Source organism: Ambystoma mexicanum, chromosome 1p, assembly GCF_040938575.1.
Source record: "Ambystoma mexicanum isolate Mex_15411 chromosome 1p, UKY_AmexF1_1, whole genome shotgun sequence".
Classification (NCBI taxonomy): Eukaryota; Metazoa; Chordata; class Amphibia; order Caudata; family Ambystomatidae; genus Ambystoma; species Ambystoma mexicanum.
The window spans coordinates 874,636,097-874,652,910 of NC_090921.1; the positions used below are offsets into that span (position 1 = coordinate 874,636,097).

A 16,814-nucleotide genomic window follows, 5' to 3' on the forward strand; every position below is an offset into this window, starting at 1 on the left:
GATTTTGAATATGGCTTTAAATATGACAAGTCTTATGATGGAGTGCAGCTGATACATGCTAACTTGGTTTTGATGTTGGCAAATGTGACCTTTTTTATTTTTGGTAATTCATGGATACTGCCATGTTACAGGGAAAGTTAATTTCAATTGGTAAATTTCCGGTGAACAGTTGTTCTCTTTAGAAGTGGTTTGGGAATTGTACTCTGAAGTTATGGTTACAGTATGTCAGGTATTCCTGAAGAAATGTTCTGTGGGAGGGGGATAGTGTATTATTGATGAGATCCGCTAGGGTACCTTTCTCGGGCTGCCCAGGGATCTTGCTATTCAAACCCTAGTGAGGGTGGAGATGGGCAGTGGATGGAGGACACACATGGTGATGACTTTTGTTGAGCAGCAGTAGTAGAGATTAGTTTATAGGTGAAATGCTGGATAGCGCATAAGGCCATTGGCCTTATTAGGCCTGATCAGGTACAAATAAGTGGGGCCCTTGTCTTTGCCTGTCTTTTGACGAGAATACTTAAGGAGGACTGATTAACTAGGTGGTTGGAGAAGTAAGTGAGTGTCAGGCTCCGGTCATTCATGTCAGCAGCAGCCTACTCAGTGCTGTCTGCCTGGAGTTGAGCTGCAGTCTTTAAGTAGAGGTCTGTATGGTGTAAAAATTGGAGATGGGTGGAGCTATTGAGTGGCAATGCATTACCTTCCAGGTCTCCTACCTCATCACCTTCCTCATGAATTGAGGACACACCAGAGATTAATGAATGGCAGGTTGCTACATCAAACCAAAGATATGCAGCCAATTATCTTGCCAAACCTTTATGTGTGTAAATTAACAAGTTGTGCTAATTTATACCATGTTTATTGTGTTCAGGACTAAGATGCGCACTTTGAATGTTCAGTTTTATGTGATGAATGAATGTAAAGGGAGAAGACCTTGTTCCTTTCCTTCACCTTTCTGGTGAAGGAATGCCTTTTGCCCTATAGGCAGATATAGCTCTTATAGATTAGCCTGACATAATTGAAGAAAGTGTGTGAAGAATTGCATGTAGTTTAAATAAGATGAGCAAAGCAAAGTAGAGTTTGAATGGATGGTAACTGAGTTTCTTAGTTGGTGGTGCATTTGTGCTTGGAACAGTACATTTTCAAGATAGTAAGATTGCATGAAACCTGAGGTAATTGTATAGATGATAGTGATCATTTGTATTACAGCCTTAGAAATCATGATAAAGGATGTGCATATGTAATGAAAAATATGCAACAACTAAGGGAATTGCCAGGTCATACGTATAAAGAAAGAAGGAAGGACATTTGATATGGGAAATGTATTTTGTTCATACATAACCATAGCATAACATGTACTACTGCTTGAACCCTCTTCAGAAAATACTGAAATTACATATTATTATTATTAGTATTATTATTATAATTATTATTTTATTAGATATATATCTAGCCAAAAGGCTTTGTATAACACATGAACATACAACATTTACATAGTGATTAATACAAAAGTCTAAAATTAATTTGCACTTCTAAAATATGTCATTCAATACACTATAAAATAGGGTGGGCAGTCATAATGTCGACAGTCAAAATGTCGACAGTCAAAATTTTGAAAAATAAATGTCGAAAAAATAATGTCGACAAACAATAATGTCGACATTTTTTCGATATTTTTTTGAAATTTTGTATTTATTGTATGAATAAATAAATATATATATATAACTAAGATGTGTTGAGTATGAGGGGTGAGGGGTGTGGGGGGATGGCAGGGGGTCTTGGGTGAGAGGAGTTGGGGGGGACATCCCCATAGTAAATGATACTCTTTTTATTTATTTAATTATTGAATAAATAAATAAATATATAATTACTATGTGTTGAGAATGAGTGTGAGAGGGTGGTTGGGGGGTGTGTGGGGGGGTGGCAGGGGGGTGTTGGGTGAGGCGGGTTGGGGGGACCCCCCAATAGTAAATGATACTCTTTTTGGTTATTTATTTATTGAAAAAATAAATAAATAAATAAATATATAATTAGAATGTGTTGAGTATGAGGGGTGGGAGGGTGGTGGTGGGGGGTGTGGGGGGGGGGTGGCAGGGGGGGTGTTGGGTGAGGTGTTGATAGTTCTAAGTGATATTTTTTTGTCGACATTTTTTTTTCTAAAAAATGACTTTTTACATTATAAGTATAGGATGTCGACAATATTGTTTTCGAAAAAAGAATTTCGACATTTTTGTTTGTCGACATTTTTGTTTCGACATTATGACTATAAACCATAAAATAGATCATTCAGTACATTTTAAAATCACCACAATCTTTAAATAAAAAATCACGAAGTAGTAAATAAGATTAATATAATTTCCTCTCATAAAAATCATCCACAGTTCTGTTGTATTCGTCATGTCAATTGCATTATTAAAAGATTTAAAAAATGTGATTCTAATCTCAGTTAGACTTTCACAATTCATAATAAGGTGGTAAAGTGACTCAGAGACATTATTGCCACATAGACGACATTTCCTCATTTCATGTGGAATTCCAATTACATCGCCTTTTGTCTCCAGTGCCTCCGTCATATTGAATATCATCAAGAGGTAAGTGCGAAAAGTGTTAGTGGTTGAAATTAAATATGGAAAACACTAATTTCCAAGTAATACCTATAAAGTGTATTAAATTACACACCTAATTATACTGGATATATTTAATATAAAGAATAATTCATATTATATATTTGAAATATAAAGAAACAATGACTGACCTTCACTAAACACAATTTATGTTTTAAAGCTTTTTTATGAAATTCTCTCAAGAAAGCAACAACATGCCATAAAAAGGAATCATGTGCAGAGGAAGTCAAGTTTTAAAATATAATATTTAAAAAAGTAGTGTTCTTAAATCTGTAGATACAAATACTGTAGATAATACTACAATACCTGTTATCGATAATACTTTTTAAAAAATCTGCAATTTCAAATAGGAGACGTGGCAACTGAACACATTGATGGAACTGAGAAGGTTTTTAATGAAAGTAAAATAAGAATAAATGTATCAAACCTGTTAGTAGCTAGTAAAAAAACTAAGATTTTAAGAAGAAAAGACAAATATGTACTAACAATTTCAAACAGATGAATACATATATATATATAGGAAAATGTAACACTCTTGAGTTTTTACAAATCTTTGGAGAAGTGTGAAACCAACAGAAAAAAGTAGAAGTAATAATTAAAAAAGCTTTTCATAGGAAAAGAAAGTTGTTCATTTCCCTAATGAATAAACTTAAAAATTACTTATGGTGACTACACCATTCTATACAAATATAGAAAGACTTCATGTACTTATACGTGGACAGCTTGTATGATGCGTTTGGTGGATAATGGAAACACACTTCTCATAAAGAAAGATTTTTTAATGAGGAGAGTTACAATCAAGGAAAGAATGTTCCCCTAGCTATTGATGAGAGTGGTTGTAGCTACCAAGTCCAAAATGGTGTGATTTCTAAAAAAGAAGAAATCCTAAGTTCTGATAATGCAGAAATGAAAAGTGTAGGTCAGTCTAGAATAAAACCTAAAAAGCATTTTGAGGTATGGATGTGCAATTATTTTTGCAATATTAATATGTTTTCTTGTAAAGTCTTAAAGAGATTTTTGAAAGTGTTGCACAAAAATAATAATGTTCAAATACAGATCAAGATGCTACAGAGAATAGATGACTGAGAGGTTTGTGAGCAAACAGGACTTCTGGGTCATTCTCTTGCTTGTCTTGATAAAAGTAGATGTACAAGTCAGTTTCATTATATTCGATTGCTGGCTGCACATCATACTAACAGGAGATACCTTCTAGTTAAATTGTCTAAGTGCGAAATGGCAAGTATGTCTCTTGCAGTTTTTCATCAAACACTTCTGATAGGAACAGTATAAAGTTTAGTTTCTAAAGTGAAAATTATAAATAGCATGCATTTAAAAGAGCATGTGTACATAGATGAAACACTTACAGGAAGTGGAAATGATGATCATATGCTTTCAAAGTATCTGCTTTTTTCAACAGTATAAACAAAATATTGCAATGTTTGAGTTGTTTTCTACTAAAAGACCTGACTTTGTTTGTGTATCTTGTCAATGCACTTTTTTTTATAAATCTCAAGTGTACCTTGCGTACATTGAGTAGAAAATTAAACAAAGTGTAGAAGATGTTTGGAAATAACCTTATCTGTATTTGTTTGCAGAAGAACAAGTTGACACAGGTGAGGCACTTATGTTTGTAGACACTGTGTTGGGTTTTATAATCAAAGAAGTATTCCTCCTAGAAGTGTCTTGAATGACATGTTACTGCCTGATATCCGTGTTGTGCTTCAGAAAGTGTACATGGCTGCGGTGATTGCATGGCAAACTGTTAATCTTTTCTGAGTTAATGTTAGATTGCCTGCCCAAAAAATCATTAGTGCAAGGTGTGAGCGGGGTGTGAAGCATGACATTGCAGGTTATTTTTTTGTTTTAGTAAATGGTGTTTCCACTGCAAAGAAGAGCATTTGGCAACAGCTTATAGATATTGGAAAGGTGAAAAACGCATTGGAATTTCTATTGGAGCACAATGATTTAAAAGGATTCTGACTGTACCAGAAATGTATTTGCTTGATGTTGAGTCAACAAACAAAAGCAGTGAAGGCCAGTTCCAATGTCTATCTGTTGCAGAAGGGAACATTTTGCATGAACATTGAACTATTCATCTTCTATACTCATCTAAATTCATGGGTGACAGTTAAAAATGGTATCAAATGAAAGCAACGAAAGGTGCACCAATAAGTGACTGGGAAAAGATATTAGAAGCTTGTTGTTTCCCTATGATTTTTCCTACTTGTACACTTTATATGTAATAAAGAAAATGGTCCATTAGGCACTGTGGAACATTTCATTTGGAGGAAAGAGTACCAGGCACACATGATGTTGTGGATTAAGATACTCCTCAGTTTGGTAAAGAAAGTAATGGCTGTGTGATGGGGTTCATAGAAAAATTTGTTACGTGCTCCATTCCTGCTCAGCATGTGAATGCTGATCTACAGAACAAGGTGGAAAGGTTTCAGAGGCACTCATGTGCAAATGAATGTCAGAGAAAATACCAAAGTAAAGACAAGTACTACACTCAGTGCAGATTTGGCTTCCAAGGCCTGTGACACCAGTTGGTCGATTGAATAGTTGATGTCATCTGTTCGAGACCATGTTATGGGTAAGTCACCAAGAAATACATATAATTTAAAAAGAGATAAGGAATGCCAATTCATTAATTATTACAATCCTGGCATTGCTTAGCTTTGGAATGGAAATACTGATGTACAGTTTATTGGTGATGATACAAAAGCTGTTGCTCGTTATGTTACAGCATACGTGACGAAAGTTGAAAAGAGAAATGCAGCTGAGCTATGGGCAGATTTATCAGCAGATACATGTCAAAAACATCTAAGCTTTAGTCTGTAGATGCTCTCGCATAGAGAGTGTTGTAGCTACGAAGCTGCAGATAAGCTAACTAGTTTGCCTCTGTATGCACGTAGCATTAATGTACTTTGGTTACGTCTTTGCCCAGTTTGTACAAGAAATTGGGTACTGAGGCCTTTGAGTGAAATTGAGTAGTTAGTTGAAGTAGTACCTGACAGTACATAGATTCTGAAACCAGCTTGATTGATACATATTATACAAATTGATCTGTAGTGTGGGAGGATCTTTGTTTATATGAAGTAGCATAATGCTATTCATATTGAAATATTGAAGCAAACAGTGACAGAGGACGGTTTAAAGTACAAGGATGTACTGGTTGTCTAGTAAGACATGAAAAGGCAAGTCTCCTCAACCACAAAAAACTGTCTTGCCAAACTGCAACGAAAAAGGAATTATAGTATTTGTGTCTTTTGCAGTTGCTCTTCCCATGGTGGGCAGAGAGTGATTTGATTGGAAGTTTTGAAACTTTTGAAGAATCATTTTTTTGCTAAAAAAAACTGAAATACATATCCAAAATATGAGCAGTTCTTGAAGTTACTAGAGAAAGAACTACATCAAGAAGAACATTTGCTAGCTGAATTGGCAAAAGAGACTCCTGAGGGAAGTCAAGATCATGCAGCAGGAAGTCAAAATGTGCCATGGAAGAAGTAGAAAGTGCTATGCAACAAACTAACGTTACAGATGTGAATTGTGATGAAATAGATAGAAAACGTAATGTAGAGCAAAAAGAAATGTATTATAAAATTAAAGATTGGTTCTTACATGGTTTACAGCATGACAAGCATGATTGTTCTTCTGTGCAATACAAACCTGTATTGTTGTATGTTAGTGGACAAGCAGGAACAGGTCAACCTTGTTTAATTCATGCTGTGATCCAAAATGTAACAGATTGCTCTTTGTCATGTATTGTAACTGCTTCAGCCGGTTTAGCAGCATTTAATGTAGGAGGTGTTACTTTGCATCGACTGTTGATGCTACCAGTGGGGCATCACAACAAACTAGATTATCAAAAGCTTGTATCAAGTGCAGCACAAGAAGTAGGAAAAGTTATTAGAAAATGAAATAACTTGATTGTAGATGAAGTAAGTATGGTGTCTAACTTGATGCTAGCATTAATTCACGTTCAAATGCGCAAGGTTTTGAAGACTGACTACAATGTTTTGTTTGGAGGTAAACATATACTTATTTTTGGAGACTTGTTACAATTAACTCCTGTGAAAGGTCAACCAGTTTTCAAAATATTGCAATCTAACGATAGTCCAAAAAGTGTAGGAATTATTGGTCATTTTAACCTTTGGCATTGTTTTGAATTCCAGGAACTTACCATTAATAAGAGGCAATCTGAAGACTTAGAGTATGCAGAAATGCTTAATAAACAATCATATAGGAGTTCTTGAGGAGAGAGTGAAAACAGTCTTAACAGGAAGACTGATTTGTAACATTTTTCATGTAGATTGCAGTCTGTCTGATGTCATGTTGACTCTTAAGGACAGAAACATTTATTTTGTTGCTTTGATGTGCACACTAGCAGAGTGTAACACGTTTCACTCTACAATGCTGCTGTCATAGAAGCAGAATATTGTGGAGATAAAATTGTGTGATGTTTTAGATGGTCATGTTATGCCAATAGATTTGGATTAGGTCAATTAGAGAATTCCATTTTTAAAAAAGCAGGTCTAGAAGCAGTTTTAAAACTGAGCATCAATGCATGTGTAATGTTAATTGGGAGCTAGAATGTAGTAATTGGTCTAGTTAATTGGAGCAATAAGAGTAGTGATTGCATTTCCCACTATTCCTCAAAGTGCAAATATTGAACATGTTGAAATAAAGTTTGATTGTGTAGAAGAAACTCATTTGATTTCTCGGACTCCTGCATGTTTCATGGTTTTTAAGGATGTGAAAAGAATGCAGTTTCCATTGTGCTCTGCATATGCAATAACTGTTCATAAATCACACGGGTTGACTTTAGAAGCAACACTTATTGACATTGGTCATACATTGTTTGAAGAAGGAATGTCATATGTAGCTTTGTCGCATGTGAAAAATAGAGAAGGTTTATTTTTAATAAATGTTGATGAAAAAAAGTGACAGTTGAATATAATATGTTGCGTGTAATGTTTGCTCTTTACTTGAACCTTATACCTGTACCTGCTAAGCACTTAGCCAGGAAACATAAGGACTGAGTGAAAGTATGCTCACATGAAATCATTGCTTTTAAGACTGAGAACCAACAGAATCTACCAGAGTTGGAGATTCGTTCAACTATAACATACTCTCATTGCAGATTAATAATGAAACAGAAGTTGAATGCAATTGTACTGACGTTTTGTGTATGTTGTTTCAAATTACTCCATTGATGCAAGGAGTAGCTTCCACTGCAGAGAAGCAGCTATGTGTGGAACATTCATTTCTTAAAATATATGTAGATGAAAAACCACACAGTACACATTCGGCAAATGGATTAGATGTTTCAAGTAGAAATCAACAATTTTCTCAAAATACACTGGAAGATAGTCAAGAATTTTTAATGACTGTCTTCAATTTATTAGTGCAGGAAAGTGTTAGCGTAGATAGGCATGTAGGAATTAGTTCCGAGTTGAACATATATGTCCACAATGTAAGAAAGATTACACCACTCAGGATTTTTCTGAAAGAGGTATGTATGTTCCTATCCCTGATCAGAAACGTGTACATTTTTCTGATCTTCTAAATAAAACATTCCATGACATGCAATGCAGTGACTGGGGTTGTAATTTACAATCAACACTGCAAAATCTTGTTTTTAGTAAGTATTTATTGGCTTATATTTCAAAGATACAGTGTAGATGGTAGGATAATTAACACATCAGTAATACATTTTGTAAATAGTCAAGTTTCTATTAGTAAGAAAACTTTTAAGATGTGTGCAATTATTTTTCATGAGGGGTCAACCATAAACTGTGGACGTTTCTTTCAGACTTTTGGTGACAGTTTGTTGTTTGTGTGAATATGGTCTTTTCTTCCCTGCTGCCAGGACTGCCTTAATGGAACCAGGACTGGCAAGCAACAAAGTAGGCCGGAGCCAAGGAAAAACTCACAATTGTGTACACAAAACCTTGGGAGGATGGTAGATATAGTCGGATGAAAAGGTGGTGCGATACAGTGCAGCTTACAAGGTCGTGGCGATACTCTAGATAAGGAAGTCCAACAGATGACCAGGGAATCCAAGAGCAGAAATCAAGGAGGTCAGGGATCAAGGAAGAAGGGTCTCCACAGGAGTGAGCGCTGGAAGGGACCAGGAGCGGTGGAATAGTGTAAGAGGATGGGGAGAATAGTGGAGCAGAAGAGTAAGAAGGAGGGCAGGTGGCCGAAGGGGGCCAGGATCAAAGGAAAAACAAGCACTTATCAACAAGAAGGAAGTTGCAATGCACCACAGTGTGCTGGAGGTTCCATCTTCCCCCTTCAGTTTCAAGTCTCCTCCTCCTTGATGGCACCGGTTGAACATTTGGGGCCATCTTGTAAATGGTAAAGGCAGGCCAAGGTTTGGTTGGCAGACATGTCACCCGGTGGCCATGTTGTGAATGGCACCTGCGGTTCAAAACTTGGTTGGCAAGAGGTGTCATCTGCCAGTGATACTAGAGAGACCATGAGTGATTAAAAGTCCTGACAATTTCACAATACAGAAGTAGATTGGCTTGTTTGTAATGACTCTATACCACACACTAAGCTAGACTGCCAAAGGGTTTAAATAATCCTTACTTAATGTCGTTAGAACAAATGTTTTAAAATGTATGTTTTGTATTCTTTAAACATGCAAAATAAAAGTTTGAAATGGAAGAAAATGGTAAAATGGTAATATGTGTTTTATGTAAAGTAGAAGGTTGTTAGTAGAAGGTTGTTAGTAGGATGTATTTTAAAAACAGTATGAAATAAATATATAGGTAATATTCTGCAAATTACATGAATTAGAAGAGAAAACAGCCTTCTGCAATCTTCTACTTTGTTTTATTGTGTAAAACAGTGTATATTTTAATATGTGCAAGTGTTCCCTAAAAGTGCAACGTTACATAAATGGTTCCATGTACATTATTTTGAGGGTGAGTTTGAGGTGTTCTCTAGGGCCTTGGGCTAGGAGGAGCCATGCAGCAGTGTTGTCTACCTGTTTGTGTTTTCATAGATTTGATGCCGGTGCCCCCCAAGTATAAGACATTAGCATAGTCTACGCGAGTAAGCATGATAGCAACAATCACAGTGACTCTGGACAAGATGGTTGAGTGAGGGCTTTTTGAGTAGGGGCTTGAGGAAGGAGGTTTTGAATTCTGCTGGGAAGGTGCCCGAAATTAGAGATATATTTACGATAGAGCTTGTGATGTCACCTGCGCAGGTAGAAAAGGAGGGCAGGGCTCACCAGGGGAACCTGAGGGTGGCTGTCAGTTTAAAGCTTTAGAAATTCATTGGAGAGAATGGTGAGAAGTGTGGGGGTGAACTGTGGTTTGGATGTCCTGGTCGAGGTCATAGGGGAGGGTGTGGTGAGTGATGCTATTTTAGTGAAAATATTTCTTTCTAGGGCTAGTCTGTGGAAGTGGTCTGATAGGGAGTCACAGAGTGTTTGGATATAGAAGGAAGCAGTGCATGTTGGAGCATTGAACTTGAAGATAAGTTTGTGGAGTTCACTAGAGGGGTTTGCAGCATTGGTGATTCTATTCCAGTAACAGAATTTTTTGCCCATGCATATTTCTGCCGTAAGCTTTGAGCTGGGTCATGTAGGCTGTTCTGTTTGACAGTGATGGATCTGCATGTCATATGCGTGATAGGGTGTGGTTCTGGGATTTGAGTGTTTTGAGGGCTGAGGTGAACCATCTGGGAGAGAAGCCTTGTCTGCTAGAGAAGGATCTTCCTAGGGTGAGTGGGCTTAGTGCTTCCGAGAGCTGCAGATTTGGCCTGACAGGAGGGGTGTGGAGGTCAGAGAGGCAAGTAAGGAATCTGCCAGGTCAGGAGTTACTTTGACTTTCTTCCAGAGGCAGGAGTGGGTTGGTGGCCGTGGGCTGTGGGGGGAGGCAGGGTATGCAGTCAAAAGAGTGAAGAAGGTGGCGGATAGGTCAGTCCAGATGACTGGGTAAGGTGGAGGTGAGGTGATGAGATCAGGTGTTGTGAAGATTGGGTCAAGGGTGTGGGCTGCAGAGTGGGTAGGGCCTAAGTCTAGTTGTGTTAGATGTCGGGTTTCCAGGTTGTCCAGTAGGGATCATATTATGGTGATGTGTGGGATGTCAAACCAGATATTGAAGTCCCCTAATAATGCAAAGTGGGGGTGGGGCACCAGGATGGACTGCTAAGGAGTTGCTAAGGGATTCTGCAAAACATCTATTATATCCTGGGGGTCTATATGTGACCAGGAAGCTATGAGTATGTGAGGGGGTGAGCAGAAATGTTACCAGGATGGATTCACAGTCTAAGTTGCCAGCTTGTTCCTCCAAGTGTACATAAAGAGGAAGGACTTGTACAGGATGGTAATGCCACCTGCCCTTTTGGTTCTTTTGTGCACAATAAGATTGCAGTTTTGAAGGAAGGTTTCATGTGCAATGGGTTAACCAGGTGTTGGTGATGAAGAGGAAATCAGGGCCTTCAGATGAAATTAGGTCATATATGTTGTGATGATTTTTAGCAACATACCTAGCATTGCACTTTATCCTGCTGATTTCTTGATTGTTTGAGGTAGTGGGGTGTGCATACTGGAAGCGAGCTGGGGGGTATTGGGAGCTTGCAGGTGGATGGGGTTGGGATGATATAGATCATGGAGGTGTGCAGGCTGATGCACTGATAGCTGCAGAGAAGGGGAGACTGCTAGGGGAGGACCAGTAAATGACTTGCATGTGTAGAGTGGTAAATTGCGAGGGAGAGGTTAGGTACTATATTTGATATTTCTTAGAATGCAAGACGTCTCACAGAGGAGGCCTTTGGTTTACAGTGGAGGGGGACGAGTTGGAAGCTATGTACATTTTGGTGTGTGCGTAAAGAGAGAATGCAAGGTGGGAGTCCTCAGGGTGGAGATGCGTGTAGTGGTTACTAGAGATGACAGTGTAAGTGGTGAGAAGTGGAGAACCTCATGTGGGGTGAGGTGAGAAGGTGGATGTGGGTTCTCTGGTGAATAGGGGGTTGAGAGGGTGTGCATGGCTGCAAGTAGGGTTTCCAGTCTTGTTTCTAGTTGGGGGGGGGGTCTGGTGACAGTCTTCTGGGGGTGCTGGGGGAGCCTGGTGAAGGTTTTCTAGAGGACCAAGGGGAGTGGTGCATGGTTTGTATGGCTGGTGGGGTAAACAGCATGTTTTGGAGTGATTTCACTGGGTTGGGTGGCTTGGGGAAGTGGCGAGGGTGTGGGGGATGTCTTGGATCTGGATGTGAGGTAGGGCGAGGTATGTTCTATGGAAAATGCACAGGAGGCACAGTGTCTGTCCTTTAGGAGTTTAGGGGCAGCTGGGCACCTGTGCATGAGGGCTGGAATTGAGGCTTAATGGGTGTGGCGGCCAAGATTGCACAGAGAGTATTTGGAGAAGCAAATCGTGGATTAGAGGGGTGTGATTGTGATGTTGTAGTGTTCATGGGGTTGGTGGTACAGTGGTCTAGAGAGGGAAGGGGCTGGTGGAGATAACCTGGTTGAGCGGGGGGGTGATCCAATGGGTGAAGTGGCAGGGGGGTCTAGGCTGGACAGGGGTAGGTTGCGTCCTCTTGTCAGTGCCGGGTTGGGTTTGAGGAGGTGGCATGTAAGGGTGGGGTCTAATCAGGGGAGTGGAGGCATTTCTGGTGATTTTGGAGCTGCTAAATATTAGCGATAGCTGGCACAGTTTGGCAGAGGAGGGACTCAGAGGGCTGGCTGAACAGGAGGAAACTGAGAATGAAACAACACAGGTGCAGGTAACAGAAATGCAGCGAGACTCAAGGCGGCAAACCCAATACCTTGGTTACTCCGGAGCGAGTAATTCCAGCGTGCCCAACCACAATGGTGGCGAAGGCCACAGTGGCACATTCACACCTGCCATACTCCCGGCAAGGGAGATGCTTGAGTGGCAAAACACACCAGAGATGAACCGCAAACTGCAAATCACAGTCTAGGAGGAGGACATGTGGGTGCCAATGCAGAGCAGGACCAACGTGCTAAATGGGAAGCCCAATTCTTGAAACTTGTGGGAGGCCAAGGCCAAGTGTGGAAGGGCCATACAACAGAAAATGCATTTGTGAGGTCCACACCCTGGAACCTGAGGGAAGAAAATGCAAGTATTGAAGCGCAGAGCAACAACAAAATTCAATTACGAGACCCTAAAGTAGGAAAATGCAAGTATGGCAGTGCAGAACAATAACACAATTCAATTGTGAGACATACACCCCGGTCCCAAAGGGAGGACAATTCAAGTATGGAAGTACAGAGCAACAACAACTTTCAATTGTGGGACTCTAAAAGTGGAAGATGCAGGAGTGGCAGTGCAGAACAACAAAAAAATGGAATTATGGGGCCAATTCCCTGCACCCTAAGGGAGAAAATGCAAGCATGGCAGTGCAGAACAACAACACAATTCAATGGTGAGACCATAAAAGAGGAAAATGCAAGTATAGCTGTGTAGAACAACAGCTAAATTAAATTGTAGAGCCCACACCCTGAACCCTAAAGGAGGACAATGCAAGTATGGGAGTGCAGGGCAACAACAAAATTCAACTGTATGACTCTAAAGGAGGAAAATGCAAGTATGGCTGTGATGAACAACAACAAAACTCAATTGTGAGACCCACAACCACTCGGGAGATTCTGAGGAGCAATCTAGCTAGGGAACCCGGCTGAGTGGTTTAATTGTGGCAGAGAAACAACAGTGTGGAGATTCAAAGCTGCAAACACAACTAACCCATGAATTAATGTGGGAAGAAAATGCAATGGGGTCGGACACAATACTAATGAGATTCAAAAATAAAAATGGAATGCTACATCAATGACAAACTGCCTCATTCCAAGTCTGGCAGTCTGGAATAAGGGTACGGGTAGCAACGTACTGGCACCCTTTCTGTATCACCTAACTACGAGTATGCTTGCAGGGGCCAATGCCCCCGGCAGGTCTGAACTGAACCAGCCACTGCATTGGTTTTCATGGAATCACCGGCACTGGCCCCTGGTTAGAATGGGGACTTACAGTTCCCGCCATCTGACATCCCGGGCCGACGGGACTTGTAATATCCTTGTGGCACTGGGATATCAGGCGGCAGAAATGGTGTTATGAGGTAGGCGGCAACTCGCTGTAGCACCGGCAGGAAAAGCCGACCTCATAATGAGGCCCAAAGTATCCGATCTGGGTGTTGTTGAAGACAGCAAGAGCAGTACCTAGTGGGGCCAGGGAGTCAGGGCAAACAGGCACCCTGGGAAGATAGGTACTCAAGGAAGGTACCTTTTGCCTGAGCCCTTCACTGACTGCCCAGGCAAGGCTCCCATGTGGGAGGTGCTTAGGAAGTCATCAGCTGGCACAGCTGGCCCATGAATGCACCAATCCTCTATCTGGGGGGAAGACAGGGGGGAGGCAATGCGGGTTGGGAAGAGTAAGGCTAGGCAGTGCGCGGGAGCTCTACAAGTAATGGAAGGGACAGAGGCATCCAAAGTCATTTAAGCAAGGGCCCAGGCCTAACAAGAAACTCATTCTGGAGGGGTCAGGGCAGTGAGGAGTCCTGGCACGCTTTGTTTAGCAGAAATATGGTGTGATAGTGGACGGCTGACTGTGTGGGTGAAATTCATTGAGTAACAAGCCATTGCTGTATTTCAGTAATAGAATATCCAGTATTGAAACACGTTCCGACGTTGGCGCTCATAAATGACTGCTTTATTTTAGGCATTGCAGGTATAACAGGTACTGCACAGCAGGTGAACGAATATAGTTGCAGAACACAATGATAAACGGTATAACCATCTTCAAAGTGGGTGCTTTAAATGACTGGAGTATGGGGAGTGGTATAGGAGGCACATACAAGTCTGCAGTTTAATTGTTTAATTGATTGCACACTAAATGAAAGCCAACAATACGTTGTGCCTTAATTAGGGCCCATTGACATGTTCCATCACGGGTAGACAGAAATTGTGAAAAGGTGTGAACACCTTGCAAGAATCCAAAGGCACTACTGGGCACTATGCAGCAGGTTAACCTCTCTACATCATCTCCGTATCAGGAGACACCCTTGCCTAACAGCAGCCCAAAAACAGAAACAAAATCTGTAGCCGCATTGAGAAAGCATAAACATTGTGGCTGGCCAGAAATGGACCAGTTGAAAAGGTTTGAACACCTTGCAAGAGGCCAGAAGTGATATTGTGGATGCTGTAAAGGTTTAACTTCTCCATATTAATAGAACACACTCACCCCATAGTCTCCCACACTTAACATTCAAAGGCAAGCAATTGGAAAGGCCCCACAGACCATAACACACATCTCTGTAGGGAGGAACAGAAAGAATATGTAACAGTGCAATGTGCTAGGCAAGTGGTGGGGGAGTTGCTGTGCAACAAAACTCAACTCAACATTCAATGGAAGTAATGCTAAAAAGGAGACCAAACGGTTTGTATTTATTCATTTTCTGAAAACTAAAAATGACGTGATTGATTCTGAACTTGTACTATTTAATCACTAGACAGTCTTTGTGAACATGTCTTAGGCAGGTTGACCCATGCAAGGACATCCTGTATTAGGAATGAGCGCACAGAACCAGTTGGCCAACTGAGCCCTGATGCTATTTTCTGCTCCAAGAATACATTAGCTGCAAAATCATACTGTATTGTTTATGAATCCATATGAATAACCCCTACGCAATTCAAGCAATGGGGCAAAGGTTTCTCTAAGCATACATACACTTCAAGAGTATTTTGGCAACTGTTTCTACATTTTTGTCGAAGAAAAACAACAAAATCAAATCAAAAGGACAAGGCTAATTAAAAAAGACATTGGGACATTTGATCTGCAAGCCCATCTCTTATAACTTATTTGGAATTCAGTGTCCTAAATACTTCACCACCACTGCCATACGCATAATGTCCAAACAAGTGTAAATGAACATTAGAACATCCTAACACATCACCCTGCACATGTGCAGTACGGTCTCCATCTAGCTCAGCATCATGTTAACATGGAGATGGTGGGGAGGTGCTGTTAGTTTCTTTGTATGTGTACCAGTGGAAAGAAAAAATAATACATCAAAGGTCACTTGCTGAGTCACGTCCATATCTGACCCAAGTGTGAACCATGAGTTGTACAATATTTCAAAAGTAGATAAGTACATTACTTTACAACATGCACATTTAGGTCAGCACTCTCCTAGACTCGTCTGAATGTTAGCAATGTAGATCTGGCCCAATTTTCTCCAATAGCAAAATGGAATCTGCAGTGCACTTTTGGCACAACTCCTTCAAAAATATGACCTTTCTCTTGTGGATTCACGTGGCCTGCTGTCATCTTTGGATGAAAAACTCAGCCAGACCTCTTAAGGGGCTTATTGCAATCTTTATTGTGGTCCATAGGGAGACATCAAAAAGGGACAGGATTTCGCTATAGTCAAAGAATAAGGGATGTTTGACTCTTCTCTTGGAGCAGAAGCAGGTCAACCCAGATGGGTTTCACAGCTCATTGTTATCTTGTTAGTATTGTTGTTCAAACATAGCTTTATTCGGCTGAAACAAAAAACATAAAAGCATCATTTCACCACACAGTTCATAATAAACAATTATAAAACCAGAATTCATCCAGACAAAATACATTAAAAGCAAGAACCAGCGAAGGTTCATACTAAAATATGTATTACAGCAGTCCAAGAGTGCATGATCTTCTTAGCCATGCCCTAAACACATATTTAGCAATACAATACAATGCATTCAAATCAGTGGTGGCTTTACAAAAAATCACAGCTGCAGCAGCGTCTTCAGTGTGTTGTTACGCAACTGGATGTATAATGCCTGAGTGTAACTAGGGCAAACACAGTTTAGGTAAGGCTCAAAGCCCTCTGTCTGTTTCAGTTCAAGATACAAGCAACTAGTGCTCAAATTGTGACAAGCCCATTTCATGCTATTAGTAATTGCCTCATGGCAAGATTTTTTCACCTTCACCTTAGAACCAGAAGACAAATGTGCGGGGTTAGACCAGACAACATCCAGGTCTAAACCCACTAGACCCTCTTGAATGAACCTTAGCCAGGGCAGAGAACCAGATCCAGGTGTTTTCAGCAGACTATTAAGCGCATCTCTGTGGTTACCGAATTCGGGTGTACTTCAAATTCTAACCCAGTATAGCAGTGGTTTGGTCGCCAGTACCTCAGACATTGGCTTGAGATCACATTCTCAGCGAGGACTGG

General features: G+C 40.2%; 1 long non-coding RNA gene across 1 annotated transcript in view; it reads right to left on the reverse strand.

The window, feature by feature from the left end:
* Positions 1-15,936: 15,936 nt before the first annotated feature.
* LOC138566378 (uncharacterized) overlaps positions 15,937-16,814 on the reverse strand; it is a 54,975-nt gene continuing 54,097 nt past the window's right edge. The window contains exon 3 of the long non-coding RNA XR_011301929.1: positions 15,937-16,137. This is a non-coding gene — a long non-coding RNA (uncharacterized lncRNA). The remainder of the gene's footprint in view (positions 16,138-16,814) is intronic.